The 16,093-nt window shown below is 39.9% G+C and overlaps 1 long non-coding RNA gene across 1 annotated transcript; it reads left to right on the top strand.

Moving 5' to 3' along the window:
* Positions 1–249: 249 nt before the first annotated feature.
* Positions 250–2,642, top strand: LOC133249255 (uncharacterized). The gene is made up of 2 exons (XR_009736894.1): positions 250–610; positions 1,565–2,642. It is a non-coding gene; the product is annotated as an uncharacterized LOC133249255 (long non-coding RNA).
* The last annotated feature ends 13,451 nt before the right edge of the window (positions 2,643–16,093 follow it).

Genomic DNA, 16,093 nt, shown 5'->3' with positions numbered 1-16,093 from the left:
CAGGGGGTCGGTGGGATGGCTGGGTTTGGGAAGAGGGTAGGAGGGAGACAGCTAGAAGGGAGCTACCGGCTTGTCCTCCGCGGAAGGCCCAGCACAGCCGGCGGCGACACCATGTCGAGGTCAAGGCGAGTGGACCCGGCGCACAGCACCCGGTGTCTGCGCGCAGGTGGGCACGGCCGCGTACTGACCGGTGTGCACCGAGGGATTGCGCTGGACAAGGCTCCGGTGCTCATGGAGTCTAGAATTTCCTCTGCTGTACTTACACTCAACAAGTTCACTCCGGGTCACGGCTATCTCATTTTTTAAAATGACGAGGTTAAGGTTCCTGGCGGGCATGGTATTAAATTGCAAGGGATGGCAGTGGGGGTGGGAAAGGAAGCTCCCCTCAAATCCACATTTGCTCCTAAAAATCGAAGAACGTGTGAAAACAGAAGGGTAAAAACAGAAGGGGCATTTGCCCCTCGCTCTCCGAAGCGTGCCCTACTTCTAAACCCTGATTTTCTGATTTCTTGACTCCAGCAAGGGCTTGTGTTTTGGTGGCCAGAAGATATTTTCGCTGTACCCCGCCTTTGAGTGGTAGGACTATAAACACCAGTCGCTGGAAGACCAGGTGGGAAGGCTCTGCCAGGCAAATTGGACAAAGTTCTTTCAGTCTCTAGGGCATCCTGTTAGTGTAGGTTTTTGGAAAGTATGGGAAAACAACCACAGCTCCTGGTCCTATATTCTCATTAATATTATTTCCTGCATAGGAGCAAAACTCAACCAGGCCCACCATGAGAGAGGCCCCCCATCTTTGGGTCTCAGGAGAGGATAAAATCCCCTCTAAAAGTTGTATTGCTCTTCCTACATCAGTATACCAAATCTCGCAATTTTAAGAAAATATAATGACGCCAGGAGAATGTGTGTGAAATATATACATCTTTGAAAGCCTGGTGTTTAAAATAACCCAGGTCACCATATAGGTGCTGGGCTTTCCCTACATTTGGGAGCTGTCTGGAATATGTTATGTGTTTTCTTGAATTACTCCGTGTTTTGAATTCATTTGAGTTAGCAGTAAAAACAGGCAAACAAACTTGCTCAATTTGTTTTGAGTGCTAAATCCCTTCACTTTGAAATAGCTAACAGTCGACAGATGGACTCATTTTATGGAAAGGGTTAGCCTCTTCAGCCAGGAAGAAAACTGACGAGAAGTCTAGATTTTTAAGCCATTTCTAACCTCCACATAACATCCGTGAAAACTCAAACTTTCTCTCTTTACTGGTGGAAATTCAAGACAGTTTTATTTAAGGGGAGAGAAATGAGGGGGAAATGCCCGCGTGCTGTTTTTACTTTTATTTCCCCTCTGTCTCGGAGGATTTCTATTTCTGATTTCTGAAATCGTGCTGAGGCAAGAAAATCAAATTTCTCCCAAGTCCCACGACTGAAATCTAAGGTCACAACATATCACATAATTTAGTCCAAGAAAGACATTTTCCTCTCTACCCATCAAAGATTTTTTGCCGCCTCCCCAGACCCCTGAGTTATGGTTTAATGTCTGCCTCCTTCTTTTCTTTTATTTTTATAGAGATTAAGAGACGCTCAGAGCAGAACAACCTTGCCTTCATCTGGAGGCAAGGATGGAGAATCTCACGGAAAAGTGGGGAAAGAGTGAGAAAACCAGAGACAGTCGGAGACGCCCGGGGAGACAAGGGAAAGAGAAAGGGACTGCGCTGGAGAGACGCGCAGATAAGCGCGTGCCACCCCCTCCCCCTTTCAGTATTCCGAGGTTTGCAAACCGGGGCTGGGATGGAGGGGCTCCGGGAAGCTCACACTCCCCTCGCCCCCCTTCTGTCTGGAGTCTCGCCTGCCAGGGGCTAGTTAACCCCAGTCCCGGCCGCCGCAGACACCGCGCCGTGCTTTTGGGTCCTCGCCTCGCCCAGCGCCAGTGCAGCTGAAGTGAGCAGCTGGTGGGAAATGCAAATGGCTCCTGGAGAAATAGAAGATACAGAATGATTCTCATTCCCTCCTCGAGTGTGTGGAAGGAGCTGGACATACGTTTCATGCTCCTAATCCTTCTTTTACATTTTTAGTCATACTCCTATTAAACAACTAATTAATGCCCAGAACCACCAGGGAATACATTAGGCATGCAGAGGAAAGGCAGGGTGCTGGTGTGTGTGTGTGTGTGTGTGTGTGTGTGTGTGTGTGTGCTACAAACCACCGACCGAGCTGATTTAAGACGTGGACTTCAGGTTTTTCTCTCCTCGGAGCAGAAATGGAAGAGTGGGCCCTGGCAATTGTATTTAGATTCCGATTACTTCAAATTAGAAGGGGGTGGAGGGAGCGTTCAAGCAAAGCAAGCAATTCCCTGCCCTGCAGATGTAAACAAGATTGTAGCATCAAAGGTACCAGCTCCTTAAGGGCCAGATCTCCTGGCTGGGAGCCGTGGTGGGGAGACACTGACCTTATATCAGTGAATTTCAAGGATGTTACACTTTTACATAAACAACCCTAGCGCCGATCGCCTGGTGAGATTCACTGTTCTAGAACATCTTACAAATTTTTTCCCCCAGAAGTAAATGTGCTTTTCACTTTTCCAAAATTTTGAACTATGTCTAAAGATAATAACTTTCCATTAAACCTGTGCGCTGCACCATTTTTCACTGCCCATTCCTTTTGTCTTTTTTGATGATCAGGTTTAATGTGTGTGTTGGGGGGGACAGAGAATTAGACATAAGGCAACCCCTCACCCCAATAAATCAGCATAGGAAAAGTGGTGCTGGTTACATGGGTTCAGAAAAGTTCTAGTGAGATTCTGAATTATGCCCCTCCCTCTAACACTTTGAAACAAGTGACAGAACTGTTAGAATAAGGAGCATATTGTGAAACTCAGGGAGGACATAGCATTTTGTGATCAAACCAGGGCAAAACCAAGGACAAATGTGGGGTGACCTCTGCCAACTTCCTCTCACCCAAGAGTTAGGATTTAGGAAAGGTACAGTATTATTTTCAAGCCCGCGGTGACTGGCTGCATGCTACCATTTACTTTTTTCACTCTGGATTATGATTTCAGCTCTGGCAAGCAATTTCCCCAGCTCCTTATCTGAAAACAAGCGAGTATGTAAATACCAATGGCTAAAGATGTTTAACTGCCTCAAACATTATTGATTTGTTGGCTGTTCTAAATTTTCTTCCCAGTCCAGGCCTTATTTCCAAATTTATTCAGGAGGTCTGATCCTACCTCCGATGCTACAATACAATAATTGTTTTTTTTTTATAAGGGTGTTAAAGATGAACCAATTGATTTGCATATAAATTAAAATTACGATGTGTTGCCTATTCCGGTGTTTTATAATCATTTCGAAATTAGTACTTAACCACTTGAGCTAAAAGAATATATCAATGTCTGTATTGACTCACTAATGAATTACCTAATTAAAACGTCTCCTGATATTGGGCTCTGGAAAGATTGTCAAAACAAGGCATATTAGGGGAGAGATGGTTATTGGTAGGGGAAAAGACCAAGGTCTGGAACTCAGAACGGAGTTTCCGGTGATTCCAAGTTGTAATTTTGGAGCACGGGCCCTTCTCTGTTGTTAGTGATTTTGTGCTTATTTGTAAATAAATGAAGTGGAAGAAGCGCTCCGGAGGCCGCCGTCGCTCAGGCCGTTTGCTGTGGCAGGACTTTCCAGCTCGGACCTAGAAGCGCTCAATCCTGGGGCCAGCTGGGCCAGCGCGGGAGGTGTGTGGCCCCGCTGGCGGCCTGGCCAGCCAGCTCCTCTCCTCTCCCCTCGCCGGCCGGCTGGCGAACGGAGGCAGCGCTCTCTCGGCCCGAAGCGAGAGCTGGAAAAAGAGCCGACTTTTAATAGATATGCTAACTGAGCACTTACCTTCGTCCTGAGAATTGGAATAAAAGGTAGCTCTTCTTAAGAGAGACGGTGCAAAGGCACGCTAGGAGTTCAGAACAGGCTGGCGGCGGGAAATCTGTAGCCTGGGGGCTCGCCAACATCCCCTTTCATTTCAAGCACTTATTGATTTGCTGTTGTCATCTTTGGCGACGCAGAAGGACACTTGAAAGAATTTCTGATGGGGCTCTGATCTGAGAAAGGAGGTGACCTGCCCAGGCGCTCACCAAAATTCTTAATTACCACATCAACCGCTTTTTTAAAATCCCCCATCCCACCTCCTTCCCCCGTGGCAACTGGGTTTGCTTATTCTGAACTTTTTAATTATTCAGAAACTTCCTTCCCTCTCATTGGCTTCCCTTTTGCAGCGGTTTTCAATACAAGTCTTCCCTTCCTCTTCCCTTCCCCCACGGTAGGGTCTGTATATTGATCCCCCTGACCTTTGGCGCCTCCGGGCCTTCCGAAATCTCTCAATCTTTTTTAGATTTGAGGTTGGAAGTCTCCACCGTCTCCACTTTGTGCACACTCTCAGAGATAGGAAGAGTTACACAGACTGCCCTCAAACCCAGGGGATGCAACAGATGTTCCCTTTTCAGTTGTCTCTCGAAATCTGAAATGCCTGCCTATTTGCACTTGGATCTCTCTCTCTTCTGCGTTCCCCTTTCAAAGCAGTTTGAACGGTTGTGTCCATGTGCCCACAACATCTCCACCTACATTCTTTACCAAATGGTAAACAAAGAGGAAATCATGCTGTAGATTGGTATACAGATTGCATTAGGAATCAGAATCCCCAATTTCAGGATTCCTCATTCAACTCTGGTTATCATCTACATTCAATCATTCCAAGCAGGAGACCCTCAGGAGCCTGCATCATGGAGCATCAAGTAAAGCCGCAGTAAAAAGAATAATTTCAGGGTCATTTTCTTAGAATGCTAGTTATGTTTCTGAGTTTTGTTTGCAACCACCTATTTTCAGTACATGCAGAGTTAGGAAAAATATGTCAACATGGTTATTGGTGTTAAAGAGGAGAAATAACCTTGGGTTCAACAGTGAAAAAGAGACCCCTAAAGTCTACAAATCTCAGTGGTTTGATTTTGTTTATAATAGTGGGAGTAAATAAGACACAAACTGCCTTATATGTTTTATGTACACCTACTGATCTGAGTCCCCATTTAAAGCAGCTATACAGAATTTCTTTTAATTTACTATAGTGACTTTAGAAAGTAGAGCCATATGACATGGTGAACTGGGGGTAAACCCCTTGAGTTGATGCTTTCTGTAAGCTCAGGGGTTTAATATTGTTTGCGTATGATCTTTTTAGACCCTCTGCTGGGGTTTGTTAGTTCTCACCAGACTTCACATCATTGTTTAAATCTACCTTCACTGCAGCGCAAGTTCAATTACTGTTCTGAAGTAGACTTTCCTGCCAGTTTAATCTTGGTTTTCAAATAACAGAAATCTTTAATATAAAAAACCCTCAGTTTTTACTTCCTTCAGAACTTCTGTTTTGTTTTGCAAGTATTAATAATTAGTGTTACTATATGTGTTCCTTTTCCTTTTTGAGGAATGGGTTGTGTCCACTATCACCACCACCACCAGAGATAACAACATACAAAAAGTAAGCTCTTTTTTGTATAATAATTGGTACTTGAACTGCATCTGACTTAGTGTCATCCTACAAATGTACCTCGTGAACTTAACTTATATGCAGCATCAGGAATAGCTTTTCTCACAGACGATATGCTCTTTTCTGGGTTCTCATTTCTGGAGGAGTGGCCTTTAGAGCAATGAAGGCGGAAGGGGGCATTGGAGATCATCAGACACTTCAGCAGGAATAAGCCTGAGTCGAGTGAAGTGACTGATGCAGTGGTCAGGTCTCCCACTCTGACTTTCTCTTTAACTGGAGCCCTGAGTTGCTCACTCTGGGATCCCAAAGCACTCGGTATGTGTGTGGAGTCCTGCATCGTGGTCTGCACCAGGTTGGTTGTTTTATAGGTCTCTGGCTCAGTGATATTCTTTGGTTGTAGTTCTCATACTTACTGTCATAATGTCCACATTTAGGTTCTGATGCATTTAGGTGAAAACTGCTCTGTTAGTAAGCTCTAGCACACAGAAGAAACAGGACGAGTGAGGACTCACCAGGACTCAGACATGTTTAAATAGTATTAACTGTGTAAAAGCTTCTGGCTCTCCCAGCTCTCTAAACTTCATGTGGACCATGAGAAAATGCCTCTGGCTAATGAGGTCTGATAAATTCCACATTTAAGAAATAATAGCATTTGTATTGAGAACAAAGTGAAGTCAGGAAACCTGATACACACCAAATGGGTCTGGCAATTTGAATTGCTAATAATGGTAATAGCTAATATTTATAGAGTGATTATTTTGCCATTGTATTGATCATCACATTTATTTTTCATACTAATGTTGTAGGGTATGTACTGTCATTTTACAAATGAGGACAGTGAAGTTTGGAGTGATTGTATCATTGGCCCAAGGTCACCCACCTGAAAAGAGCAAGAGTTTCTAAGCACCGGAGTGCAGAGTGAGTAGGAAATTCCTTCATATCACGTAGGCAGTAAGTGGCACAGTGGGAATTTGAATCTAGATTTGTCTGTCTTCAGAGTTCCAAATGTTAACAAGTACACTGATAAGCAGAACTGGAGGGTCAGAAGCCTCTGAGGGAAAGAAATATAGAACTTCCACATGGAACATTTCAAAAAACAAAAGGAAACTGCAGAAACAAGAAAAGCAAATATATTACCTGGGGGATAGAGAAAGAAATGTCTGAAGTGCGAGAGAGGAGGAAAAGAGAATTGTCTGAATAAAAGAAAGGCCAAACTCCAGTATCTGTCATGGGCCAGTCATCCCAGGAAAGAGAAAGAAGTTCAGGGATGTTTGTGAACAGTAGGAAAATTAATGGTCAGGTTGGTCTGAGCCTAATAAGACCCGGGAATCTAGTTTATAAGATCTCTTTTCCCAGAGATTCTAAGGGAGTATAAAATATCTAAATTAAGGTTTGAGTAGTTTTATCCCAGAACCAAAGAGAGATGAATGTAAGAATTGAGTAATAAGAACATCCACGTTGTAATAAGAATAAGGACAACATGCAGGTGGAGTGGGGAGTGAAATCTAGAAAAACCTGTTAGGAATCTGGTTGTTGTGCTAATCTGTGCCAGGCTCAAAGGAGAGATGGATTCCTACCTATCTTTACCTACTTCTGTCTGATTTGTATCCTAAGAGCTCTATTACTGTAGTCAAGTCACTTGAAATTTTAAATGAGATGACTTCCTATGCTGAAGAAGAAACCGTGAGTGGAGGGGTGTCAGGAGACAAATGAAGGGGAGAAATAACAATCCCAAGGACACTGTCTGTGGGAACATCCGTGGACCAGTTGCTGGTAGAACATTCGCCAGGAGAGGATGCCAAGGAACCTTCCACCAGGACCATTTCATCACCTCAGGCCCGTTACTGACCCCAAAGGTTCTTCCCAATTCAAGTTTGTCTCTTTGTCAAAAAGGAGCCACCATTGATTCCACATGGCTTTTTCCAAAAGGGAGAGATTCATATAAGTGTATGCATGGAGTCCCAATTTTATATAAGACAAAAAAAAGGAAGAATCAATCCAGTTTCCTATTTTCTGGCAATGAACATCCCATTCCTTTGGGATGTGTGTAGAGTAAGGAAGCATGAAGAGTAAGTTCATATAAAGGAAAGTGGCATGTGAGTTCATTTCAAGGGGGATCTCAACTCATTCTGTCACAGGAATCCAGACTATCTCCAGTAAATGCCATGGTATTTTTGAAAGAAAAATTTGAGGACACACACTCTTATTTTTCATCTCTATCCTGTGAGTCTCACAGTATTTTCTTCCTAAACAGGGAAGAGAAATTAGGCTTCAAAGGAATAAAGAACTAGAAAGGATCTAGAAGATGCCCTCGTCCAATGTTTAAATTACTCCCAGAAAGATCATCAGTAATTCTTTACAGCATAGAGCACATTAAGGTCTACTGGTAATGCATTTGGATGCTTCACAATTTCATATATACACTGTGTATCTGTCTGAAGAGATTGATATCATGTCAAGTAGCTCCAATGAATAGAGGGCATGAATAGAGGACCTTTGTAAATGTTTCAAAGGTCTTTTATCCTCAAAGAACTATATGAAAACATTATTAGCTTCATTTAATAGATATATAACTTTATTATAGAGACTTTTAGAGAGTTATCCCTGGTTGTGCTGCATGGCGCTGGAAGAACTAAATTAAAGATGAAGTCAGAAAATTCTACGTTCAAGGCTTTCCTAGCAGACACATCACTTCTTGGGGCTGGTTATCCTCTTTCTGTCTGAGTAAAGCACACGTTTGTTTGTAACTCTATCTGTGCTTCTGTTTGTCTGCCTGTGAGTAGTTTATCTTTTAATCCATCACTTTATCTCCTTGCTGGCTTTTTAATACACCATAAGTTAACCAATGTTGATGAAATTTCACCCTTCCCATGAGTGCTACTTGAGCAGATTGAGATGGTTGTCGTATTTGTCAAATATCACATGTAACCAACAGTGCTGCTGCTGTTTAAGTGCCATGATCTTGTGCTTATGTGGTCACTGTACACACACCACACCTTTTGTGACAAGGGGACCGCCTCCACTTATCAGCACGTTTGATATTTGTGCTGGCCCTTGGGCGGATGTTGATCATTTTGTTCATGTCACTCATGATGCTGTAACAACTGCCCTTTTGTTTGGAAGTGTGTTTTCTCACAAATGCGTTTAGTTTTTTTTCCCAAGCCTGACTTCAAGACACTGAAGTCACCGATTCATTTTATAATGTTTAAATTTCCTGAAAGAAAATGTTGGAGTAATATTGGGCCAAGTATGATTTTCCATGCATTTTCCTTATCTGGATAGAAATGTTCTTTCTTTTTTTAAATTCACATGTTCCACAATTTGGTAGGGGGGCAGGGTGGGGAGTTGTTTTTCCTGAATGTAACCAAAAGGATTCTTATTCATTTTCTTTTATTTTTCCTTCTTTTCTGTTTGGCTGTGTTATGTGGCATGTGGGAACTTAGTTCCCTGACCAGGGTAAGACTTGTGCCTCCTGCATTGGAAACATGGAGTCCCAACCACTGAACCACCAGGGAAGTCCTTTCATTTTCTTTCTTTCTTTTTTTTTTTATATTTGCTCTCCTTATTCTCCCCTGAATTATTTCTTCTTTATCTCAGATATGCATTCCCTGGAAGATAACATCTTCCTCTCTCACAGGAGAGCAGCTGTGAATTGTGTGGGTTAAAGCTGCCTCCTTTCAGTTCTTTATTCTTTTTGCCACAGTTGGCAACTCATACTTCTTTTTCCAAAGCATTAATGTCATTTTACTGGTTTCTGATTTACAGAAATCAAGTAGGGTCTACAAAAGTCAATGAAAATGAAGATAATGCTTTTTATCTGGAAGGATTTATTTATTGTTTTCTTATATTTTAGAAAGAGGACATAAATCATACTCTTTCCTCATCTTCCTTCCACCCTTTCCAAATCCACAAGAATATGTGGAATACAGAGAAAAAATCACAAGAGGGAAAGGAATGACTCAACTCAACTAAAATGAGAAGAAAGGAGAGGAGGAATCTAAGATTGTGGTTCAACAAGATGATTCAGTTAATTTGGTAGGTTCATTTTGTGGTAATTTGCTAAGCTGAGCTCTGGAGGATGGAAATGTGTTTCTAGATCTTTAATGGGCATAAACTGAGTTTAAAAAGGCCAACCAAATCTTTTAATTATATGCAAATGATCACAGAAAAAGAAAAGAGAGATGGCTAAACAGATGTGGTAGGGTGCAGGGTTGGGCAAAGATGAGAGAATATTAGAGTCGGCTGCTTTGCAAATTGATTTAGGAGACTGCTGAGTCTTTCGCTTCCCAGATTAAATTTAAATAGTATTACATTTTTAAATAGAAAATTTACTTCTAATTTCAGATGAAGTTAACATCTCACCTCTTTAACATTATTTGTATTGTAAGGAATATCGTGATTTAGTTTAAATATTGCTATCTTAGTTTTTTCCTTTAATTACATCTTTTGGAGATTTGAAAAAAAGTAAGAAAGTACACTACTCCCAGGCCCTTCCAAGGACTATTTCACTTAAAAGCTACAGTTCGTTTGCTGAGCTAGTCCTGACCTCAGAAATCTGGAGTATAAGAAATGGCAAGGAGGAGGATTTGGATCAGGTTCAAGGCTGCTCTTGTTTTGCTTTGTTACCAAACCAGCAAACCTGAATCTTGCACAGGTATGGATATTTATGAGAGTTCTTCCCCAAAGGGTACATCCTGGATGCTCCGAGTCTGGAGGTCATGTAGCCCCAGTAGAATGAGGAGTGTTCTGGGAAAGAGGAGCTTGAGGAAGGAAGCTGGGACGGAAGTAGTGGAACCTTCAGGGTTCCTTCTCTTCTATCACCAGGTGCAGGAATCTTGGCTGCCCCCTCAGGAATCTGCTTCTGTATTCTGTTTATTACTGATGGGGTCATTGTCCTATGCAGGCCTGGCTACGCCCCATAGATAGTGGAAGGCAAAGACATGCTATGTGGAGTCAAAGAGTTGGGAGAAAACAAGAAAGCCACCCTTTCTTTGTAAAATTAAAAAAAAAATTATATATATATATAATCTCTAAAATAGGATGAATTACTGATCTGGATAGAATTCATGGATTTTAATTGATTCATTATGTCTGATTTCCCACCTCAGGTGATAAGCAGATATTCAAAAACTGTGATTGATGTTATTCTGGATCTTTAAAACAACTGATAACCGGGCTGTGATATAATAGCCATGTGTTTTTTTTTTTTTCTTTACTACTATTAGGTTTTAGTTGAACTGAAAAAGATCTCAGTTGTTGGAAGTCATTGACTGTGGTTTTAATTATTATTTTGAACTATGGATTTTTCTGAATTTTTTATTCTTGCCAGAATTTTTTTCCTTTATATTTGAGTTCATACCTACATAAAAACACTTATGAGAATTAAGCTGTCATAAAACATTTAAGAAAGCTAAATCAGATATTTTTATTCTACTTAGAAGTAAAACAATTAAACTTTATAATAGAATTTTGCTTCATTTAATTTTTATCCTTTTTAATTAAAAAATGATTTAAAATAGTCACATGTTTTTGTTTGTTTGTTTTTTTTTTCCTTGTTAATTTTCTGTTTAGTTGATCTATCCATAAATGTGAGTGGGGTATTAAAGTCTCCCACTATTATTGTGTTATTGTTAATTTCTCCTTTCATACTTGTTAGGATTTGTCTTACATACTGCGGTGCTCCCATGTTGGGTGGATATATATTTATAATTGTTATATCTTCTTCTTGGATTGATCCTTTGATCATTATGTAGTGACCTTCTTTGTCTCTTTTCACAGCCTTTGTTTTAAAGTCTAATTTATCTGATACGAGTATTGTGACTCCTGCTTTCTTTTGGTCCCAATTTACATGGAAAATCTTTTTCCAGCCCTTCACTTTCAGTCTGTATGTGTCCCCTGTTTTGAGGTGGGTCTCTTGTAGACAACATATGTAGGGGTCTTGTTTTTGTATCCATTCAGCCAGTCTTTGTCTTTTGGTTGGGGCATTCAACCCATTTACGTTTAAGGTAATTACTAATAAGTATGATCCCGTTGCCATTTACTTTATTGTTTTGGGTTCGAGTTTATACACCATTTTTGTGTTTCCTGTCTAGAGAATATCCTTTAGTATTTGTTGGAGAGCTAGTTTGGTGGTGCAAAATTCTCTCAGCTTTTGCTTGTCTGAAAAGCTTTTGATTTCTCCTTCATACTTGAATGAGATCCTTGCTGGGTACAATAATCTGGGTACAAAAAACAAAAACAAAAACATGTATCTATAAAGCTCACTAAAGCAAAGCACAGCAAAATGAGGTATGGCAATAAAAGGCGTTAAATTTATCAAATAAAAAAAAATAATAAAGTGCTGAAAAATTAAAGCTGTCAATTCTGTAATAAATATTCATTGAAAGTATCTTTTGAAATGGGGGTGAAAACACCTTCAGAGAAATGAAAGCTAAGGAAGCATGCACGAGCTATAAAAAATGATAAAGTCCTTTATGAATGATGATAATATCAAAACAAAACTGGGAAATACAGGAAGGAGTAAAGAGCACTACGAACAGTCAATACATGGATAAACATTAGAAACTATTTTCTTTTCTTAATTTCTTCATGGTAAACTATCTACATTATATTGTGAAATTTTTCAGAAAAAAAAAAAGAATATGGTATGACATAGTTCTGTCTTAGATATTATGCAAGTGGGAAAAAAAAAGAATAAAAAAAATAAAATAAAACAAAATTTCAAAAAAAAATTAAAAAAATAAAAAATAAAATAGTCACATGGTTATGAATATATTCTCCCTGTCTATACTCTGTATTCTATACATAGAGGAATGAATATGTGTTTAAATATTCTCTCCTGACTGCAGCCATGAAATTAAAAGACGCTTACTCCTTGGAAGGAAAGTTATGACCAACCTAGATAGCATATTCAAAAGCAGAGACATTACTTTGCCAACAAAGGTCCGTGTAGTCAAGGCTATGGTTTTTTCTGTGGTCATGTATGGATGTGAGAGTTGGACTGTGAAGAAAGCTGAGTGCTGAAGACTTGATGCTTTTGAACTGTGGTGTTGGAGAAGACTCTTGAGAGTCCCTTGGACTGCAAGGAGATCCAACCAGTCCATTCTGAAGGAGATCAGCCCTGGGATTTCTTTGGAAGGAATGATGCTAAAGCTGAAACTCCAGTACTTTGGCCACCTCATGGGAAGAGTTGACTCATTGGAAAAGACTCTGATGCTGGGAGGGATTGGGGGCAGGAGGAGAAGGGGACGACAGAGGATGAGATGGCTGGATGGCATCACTGACTCGATGGACGTGAGTCTGAGTGAACTCCGGGAGTTGGTGATGGACAGGGAGGCCTGGCATGCTGCGATTCATGGGGTCGCAAAGAGTCGGACACGACTGACCGACTGATCTGATCTGATCTGATGTAAAGTATTATGATTTTAAATAGGCCACCCTGTATAAATGTATGTCTAAATATTTATGTACATATATACATACATTATATATCAACATTTCCTGTGAGTCCTATCTGCTTATAATTTTGACAACAAAGACAAAGAATAAGATAAATAGTAATCAAATTGGGAAAGCTCTTTGACTCATTTAAAGAACTGAAATATAAATTCTTTTATATCACTTACAATTTATTTCTCAAATATGTTGTGAACTTGTGTAATGCTTGTTTAAGTTCTAGCACAAAATTTAACTGCATACCTCATTTAGTATAGGATAATGCTTAAGTGTAAAAATAATGCCTTATATTTTTACAAAGCATTGTGAAGTATTGATGAACTGTAAGAGAATAAGCAATCCAGTTCAGACTCTCCCTGCAGCTCCTACCTCTAATCTCTTCATTCATAGAGGTGATTTTCCTATAATAGTAATAGCTAGTTAAAATATATTTAATAAAGGATTGACTCTTAATTTAAATAAGAGTAAAGTCCCCATGGTAAGATTCTTAGTAAGGGTTATAAGGGAGCTTTTTATTTTTCCTCCCCAAGAACACCTTGGCACGGTTACACGTAATTAAAAAAGTATATGGCTTTAATCTGAAGCTGACTTTTCTTTGGAATAATGTTGGTGAGAGGTAATGAAAACCTCCTTGTCTCAGGCCAATTAAAAAAAATAAGTGACATGGTCTTGGTAGTATAAAATGATATGTTGAAATATTTTTAGATGGTGTACCATGTGCCAGTTTCAATCACTAGATTGTTTTGGCCCTGGGAAGGTAAAAATAGTCCCTTTTCATTCATCCAAATACTCTGTCAAAGAAGCTGGGTAGTTATTGTATTGTACTGAAACTGTATTGAAAGTACAGCAAGTTTGAAATTCATGAAAAATTTTATTTCTCCCTAAGAACATTAAACCATTCTGGATTATATTCTTTTGCTGCTGCTGCTGCTGCTAAGTCGCTTCAGTCGTGTCCGACTCTGTGCGACCACATAGACAGCAGCCCACCAGGCTCCCCCGTCCCTGGGATTCTCCAGGCAAGAACACTGGAGTGGGTTGCCATTTCCTTCTCCAATGCATGAAAGTGAAAAGTGAAAGTGAAGTCGCTCAGTTGTGTCCGACTCTTAGCCACCCCATGGACTGCAGCCCACCAGGCTCCTCTGTCCATGGGATTTTCCAGGCAAGAGTACTGGAGTGGGGTGCCATTGCCTTCTCCGATTCTTTTGCTACTTACTCTTTATTTTTATTTTTTGCTACTTGCTTTAAAAATTTATTTATATGAAGAGAAATTAGAAATCTGATTTGTTGTCATCTGTCATAATGAAGAGAAAATTCCTAAGTGACTTGGCAACAGCTTGCTAAGTGGGTTATCTTGTAAAAAAACAGAAGAAAAACAACAACAAAACACCAGGTAGAATGACAGGGCCCATTAATGAAAGTCTAAATTAAATAATATTTTGAAAGAAACGCTCTTTTATTTTCTTTCAAGTATACATGTAGCCATGAAATTAAAAGACGCTTACTTCTTGGAAAGAAAGTTATGACCAACCTAGATAGCATATTCAAAAGCAGAAACATTACTTTGCCAACAAAGGTCCGTCTAGTCAAGGCTATGGTTTTTCCTGTGGTCATGTATGGATGTGAGAGTTGGACTGTGAAGAAAGCTGACCACCGAAGAACTGATGCTTTTGAACTGTGGTGTTGGAGAAGACTCTTGAGAGTCCCTTGGACTGCAAGGAGATCCAACCAGTCCATTCTAAAGGAGGTCAGTCCTGGGATTTCTTTGGAAGGAATGATGCTAAAGTTGAAACTCCAGTACTTTGGCCACCTCATGGGAAGAGTTGACTCATTGGAAAAGACTCTGATGCTGGGAGGGACTGGGGGCAGGAGGAGAAGGGGACGACAGAGGATGAGATGGCTGGATGGCATCACTGACTCAATGGACATGAGTCTGAGTGAGCTCCGGGAGTTGGTGATGGACAGGGAGGCCTGGCGTGCTGCGATTCATGGGGTCGCAAAGAGTCGGACACGACTGAGCGACTGAACTGATCTGAACTGACTGAACCTGGGTTAGGCTTCTAAGTGCTGCATACTTGAGCTGCTTGTGCTGCTTCAGCTTAATTTTTGTAACAGAAGAAATAAATATGTAGATAAACAGATAGAGACAAATACATTAATCTAATCAATAGCTCTGAGAGCTCATTCAAATTAGTCAGAATTTTTATATTTCTATCAATTTCCTACATTTTAAATTGTCTTCAAAATAGTTTTAATATTAATATAGTGTCACAATAAAAATAATCAAAATGAACCATATACTTCGTATGCTGTTTGGTCAAAGATTTAAAGATCTTATTTAACAAATTCTTTACTTTTAACAGTAATCTTGAGAAATAAGGAATGTATGTAACTATTTCTATTATAAAGATGAAAAACATTAAATTACCTTAATTTCCAAATGATTATCTAGACTACTTGCATTATTATTGCTGCCCAGTACATGCTTGTAAGCTTTGGGAGGCCATAGGCTAAATATTGTCAATCTCTGTGTTCCTAGCACAATTCCCTGATATCAACAATTGCTGTTGTGGAATAGAAGAATAAGTGGATCAAATTGACAAACCATCCTTGTGATGAAAATAATCAGGACTGAAAATGACCTATCTGGCAATTTTGATAATATAACTACATTGGACTGTTGTTTTGGCAACTTAGTTCATTAAAAAAGTTTTTTTTTTTTTTAAGTTTTATGTTTCACTGAAGTCAAATTACCCATCTTAGGTCTGTTATATGGATCTCCAAATATGTCTTACTTATACCAGGCAATACTGTGGGACTCTTTTATGTCCTTTTCCTTAATATTATTTTTCAGTTAAATATTTCATTAATTCAGACTAACGCTTTTCTCATTCTCAGGATTGAAGTAATCAGCTTTCCTTTTCATGAGTATATGCTTTGGATGATGATAATAACTCAAATGTAGTGGGTATACTGTGCTAAGCAATTTATTATGTTGGTACTGCTATTGTCCCCATTTTGCAGATAAGAAAACTAAGACTTAAAGAGGAACAGTAACTTTCCTAAGTTCTTGCAAAAACAGAGTGAGCAAATAGCTACAAGCTGGGATACAAACCCAGCCGCACGCCTG

This window comes from Bos javanicus, chromosome 6 (assembly GCF_032452875.1).
Source record: "Bos javanicus breed banteng chromosome 6, ARS-OSU_banteng_1.0, whole genome shotgun sequence".
In the NCBI taxonomy this organism is placed as follows: domain Eukaryota; kingdom Metazoa; phylum Chordata; class Mammalia; order Artiodactyla; family Bovidae; genus Bos; species Bos javanicus.
Note: the sequence above shows the minus strand (reverse complement) of the source record. Positions and strands in the feature narration are given on the sequence as shown.